Here is a 5,416-nt window from a genome sequence, read left to right on the forward strand (position 1 = left end):
CGCTGCCCTATAAAGATCTGTACGCAGTGGCTTCGAACTGTCTTTGCTAGCCATCTGACATGGCGGGTGGATCAAAGACCTGAGCTAACATGGGGTTAGCTCGTTAAACTACAATAAAGCCTCATGCAATTTGCATCAAGCTTTCGCCTCCATTCTGTGATTGGGGTGGCTGAGGTCCTGGGCTAAGATTCTGGAAGCCTGAGCTTTCCGAGGGTCTTACAAATACAGTGTATTTAGGTCATATCCTCTCCCCCTCCCCACTTCAACTCCTTTTAGAACCCCTCTACTCCCTTCCCAACTTCATGTCTTCTTTAAAAAACAAATCCAATGTGTAGTTGGACATTTTTTGTCAGGACCATCAGCTCCCCAATAATGACATGGAGACTTAATATTAATTATAAAAGCTCAGACGATAACTTAGGCTTGTTTGTAGCTAGCTCTTATAACTTAAACTAACTCATTTCTATTAATTTACTTTCTGCCTCGTGGCTCTGTTACTTTTACTCTGTACTGCTCATGCTGCTTACCTGTTTCCTTCGTGTCTGGCTGGTGTCTCTGCCTTCTTCCCAGTGTCCTCTCTATCCTGAAAATTCTGCCTAGCTATTGGCTGTTCAGCTTTTTATTTGACCAATCGGAGTGACCCTTCTTCACAGTGTACAAAAAGATTATTCCATAACACCTAAGTTCAATTAGTGCTGACTGTATGTAGATGGGCATTGGATGCCATCCACTGGAACATGGTGACCTATTGTGGACCACAATGCCAAAGAAAACACTCTTCCCTTCTCTAGCAGCCATCAGCTGACAACAGCAACTCAGATAAGTATAGGGCATCCTGAGTCCCATGGTAAAGTGTTGACAGGCTCAATCTTGTGCAGGTTTTCTTTTATTTTTAATTATGTGTGATGTTTAGTCCTCTCTCTCTCTCTCTCTCTCTCTCTCTCTCTCTCTCTCTCTTCTCTCTCTCTCTCTCTCTCTCTCTCTCTCTCTCTCTCTCTCTGTGTGTGTGTGTGTGTGTGTGTGTGTGTGTGTGTGTGTGTGTGTGTAAACAGTGCCCACATAGACCAGAAGAGGACATCAGATTTCCTGGAGCTGGATTACAGGCAGTTATGAGCAAACCAGTGTAAGTACTAGGAACTGAACTGGTGTTGCGGAGTTTCTTGTCCCAGCCTGGTTCTGCCACCTTTGGGCCCCAAATATATACACGGGCACTATATTAATGATAAAACCATTGGCCAGTGTTTTGGGCTTCTTTTTTGTTAGCTCTAATTATTATCCCATTTCTATTAATCTATGTATTTCCACGTGGTCTTGTCTTATCAGAGAAGAGTCTGGACCTGTTACTCCTTTGGCAGCCTACATAGCGGCTGCTCTGACTATGTTTCCCAGAATTCTCCTCATCCTAGCCCTGCCTATCTTCCTGCCTCATTGACCAGTCAGTGTTTTATTCATCAACCAATAAGAGAAACATATATACAGAAAAACCTTCCCCATCAAACTGGAGTCCTTTGGAAGAGCAAGAGACTCTCTTAACCAATGAATTATCCCTCCAGCTCCTCACTCAGGTTTGGGGGGCCAGGAATACAACAACCTGTCCTATCTAGGGGAGACATGTGCCATGTCCAGGGGAGAGGATATGAAAAAATGAGCAAGTTGAGAATTTTCTGTGCTAGGATTAATTGTGACTTTCTGTATCCCTCATCCTTGGCATAATGAAGCTTCTCGATGACAGGTCAGGTCAGGGTTGTGCTAGTTCATGGGTACAATGATACACATTTAGAGGATAGTGTAGTGTTTGTCCTTTTAGCAAAATAGTAGTAGAGTTTATGACCTGTGGTGATATATTGTTTGTGATTTAGTAAAGCCACTGGAGATCAAAATAGCAAAGCAGCCATAGAATCCAGGCAGTGATAGCACATACCTTTAATTCCAGGACTCAGGAGCAAAAGGAGATGGATCTCTCTGAGTTCAAGGCCAGCCAGGGCTACACCAGATTGAATCAGTCTAAAAGAGTAACAGAGCTCATACCTTTAATCCCAGCACTAGAGAGGTATAAAAGATAAGAGCAGGGTCTTCACTAGTCAGTTTCAGACGTTGATTCTCCAGCCACATTGAGGATAGGAAGGCATATATTCTCTATCCACGCTAAGGAGAGGCAGCATTCTGAGGCTTGGTGAGAACTCGTGCAGACAGGATCAACCCTTTCAGCCTGGAGTAGAGGTAAGAGCTACTGGCTTGGCTGCTTTACTTTCTAATCTTCAGCTTGAAGCTTGAACCCCAACATCTGTCTCTGGATCTTTTATTTATCATGCTACAATTGGCACCCAACGTTAAAGTATGAATTCATGAAGAAGCTGCTTTGAGACTACCAGATCAGGCCCAAGCTTGAGGTGCAGGCAGGACTCTTGCATGAGTACCTCCTGCTCAGTCCCAGTTAGGTTTTCTTTTGTTTTCCCCTCAAATCTTTGAGCGAGATTTGAGGGGAATGTTTTTGGTTGTAGCTTTTCTAAACAGTCTTCAGCTGCCGCCAAAACTCAGGAGGCTTTTGGGCTTTTCCTAGAACCCCTTTCCTCTGGCTGACACTTTCAGCTCACAGGCAACAGCTGGTTCTCTGATTCAGACGTGTTATGCCTCACAGTTCACTTACATTGTTGGCAGATTTGGTAAGCCAATTGGAAATTCTTAAAGGAAGGGATTAGCTAAAAAAAATACAGTTTTTTTTCTCATACACTAAAAAATGGAAAACACTATTAAAGTGGAGAGAATTAGGTCTTGGTATGATTACATAATGGGTGTTTCAAAAATGGAACAAGTAAATGAAGAGATAATCAACTTAACTGGCATTGACATACTGTTATCGTTTTGATAATCTTTGTTGTCAGTTTGATAATTCTTGGTTTATCTCTAAAAGAGTTGGTTGATATGAGTGCTAAGATGCCGAATTTATAATAACTTATTAAAGCATATTATAGAGACATTCAAACCAGACTGAGGAATTACACGGAGAAACAAATTCAGCATTTCATTCTGAGGCTAAAAAGGAACACTCTAAGGTCTTAAGAGAACTTAAATATATCCAGTAACCTTACAAGAAGTGCCAAATGAAAAAGGTTCTATAAGAGCTACTTGGAAGCCTGCGACAATGTTAGATTTAGGGAAATTCAAGGAAGCTGTAGTCTCCTATGGCATCCATGTACCATTTGTGAAGCAGATGATAAACACATGGTCTGTTTGTAATAGGGTTATCCTTATAGATCGAATAGATTTGATTAAAGCTGTTCTAGAGCCTGGACCACAATTATAATGGGTTTCTTGGTTCAGAGAAGAGGCTAAGAATATTGAACAAAAGAATAAAGCAAGAGATAGGGATATCTTCCAAGATCTTGGGTTTATGATGTACAGCAGCTTTGAATGCTTGGGAAAGAATTGGGAGAACCAGGAAAGAAAATTTAATCATTTACAAAAGTTATACAGGGCCCAAGGAAGCAGTCACAGATTTCTTACAAAGACTTCTATCAGCAGTAAATAGAATGATACCAGATTCAGAAGCTAGAAAAATAAGATTGAAACCATGGCCTTTGAAAATGCTAATGCCCACCGGGCGGTGGTGGTGGTGGTGCACAACTTTGATCCCAGTACTCAAGAGGCCGAGGCAGTCTGATGTCTGTGAGTTTGCAACCAGCCTGGTCTACAAGAGCTACTTTGACCAGAGCTAGTTCCAGGACAGCCTCCAAAGCTACAGAGAAACACTGTCTCGACCCCCCTCCCCCAGCAAAAGAAAGAAAGAAAATGTTAATGCCCAATGCAAAAGGATAATTAGGCCTTTAAAAGCAAGGTCAGCATGTTTGGAGGATTAGATCTGAGTACAATTAATATTGAGACTCATGACCATAATGGCAATACGTGGATAGGAGAGGTGATTTCAAGAGGTTTAGATGAAAATTGAAATGTCAAATATTTTAATTGTGGAAGACAAGATCACCTGAAAAGGAATTTCAAAAAGAGCATTTCTAAGAAAGCATTATTCTCTCTACATCTATTATATAGTAATAATAATATATATTACCTTCTGAGAGGGCATACCACTGAGCCGTCTCTCAAGCCCATTTTTTAAAAATTATATATATATCTTTTCCCTCCCCTTAAGATGTGACTGAAGGGACCAGCTCCCCATTTTGGCAGCCATAACAGCTGAACACGTACTTGCCTGACCTTGGCTTGGTCACTAGGAGGTCAGATGCCTGCCTCGTGGCAAGGAACCAATCAGAAGTTAGCTGGTGGTGCTATGCTTTACGGCTCTGGGTGTGCTTTACGGACAAGCCCACAGCAATGACGCACAGAGCATAGCAACTGCCCTGGGAGGGCCTATGGGCCGTAACAACCAGTTGACCAATCAACACAGGGCAAACCCTCCAAGCCTGAAAGCACACCAATCCTGAGCTTGTGCATACTCCTAGACACTCCCCTTACGCTGCCCTACAAGATCTCTATGCAGACGCTTCGCAGCGTCTTTCCTAGCCACCTGCCATGGCGGGTGGATGAAAGGCCCGAGCTAACATGGGGTTAGCTCGTTAAACAACTACAATAAAGCCTCGTGCAGTTTGCATCAAGTTTCTGCCTCCGCATGGTGATTGGGGTGGCCTCGGTCCTGGGCTGAGATCCTGGGGGCCTGAGTCTCCGGGGGTCTGGGGGGTCTTACAGAGACCTTATGCTGTCCATAACATGATGCCATGCATCATCCTCACCAGAGGCCAAACCTCCAGGGCCACTACTCAATGTTGAGCTTTAAGCCACCAAAACTGTAGGCTAAGTGAGTCTGTCTCAGGGATCTCATTACAGGGAAGAGCGCTGACGAATACAGACATATGGGGACGTAGCACACAAAACAGTATAAAGCATGGGATAGGATGGAGGTATCCCTGAATGAAATTAATCCATTTTACAGCAACTAAGTCACGACTAACTTGAAATTAGTTATGATAACTTAAAAGTATATTTAATACCTACAGCAAACAGTAATATAATCTCTTTTCTCAGAAAGCTGTAAACAAATAGTCTAGTTAAAATGCTTCACTAAACAAATTTGTTCAACATAAATAAGATGGTAAGAGAGGAACTGAGAAATGAAAAAGATAAAACACAGAAAACAAGGAGCAAAATGACACCATTCGTGTGAATGGACTAAATTTTCCTAGCAAAAGCTTGATGATTCTGCTGCCCTCCTCTGAAGATGTGGATGGCGACCTCGCAATCTCCCTGCCATTCTAAAGCACTATTCCCATCTGTGGGTGCCATCGCTGCTGAGCAGGGCTTTGGTATCACATAGCACATCTGAATTTTCAGGACAAGAATCTGAGGCACTCATGTAGGGATCACAGTCAGTGACAAAGCCCTTTTTACCCCTGACCCACCCACA

This window comes from Cricetulus griseus, chromosome 6 (assembly GCF_003668045.3).
Source record: "Cricetulus griseus strain 17A/GY chromosome 6, alternate assembly CriGri-PICRH-1.0, whole genome shotgun sequence".
NCBI lineage: Eukaryota > Metazoa > Chordata > Mammalia > Rodentia > Cricetidae > Cricetulus > Cricetulus griseus.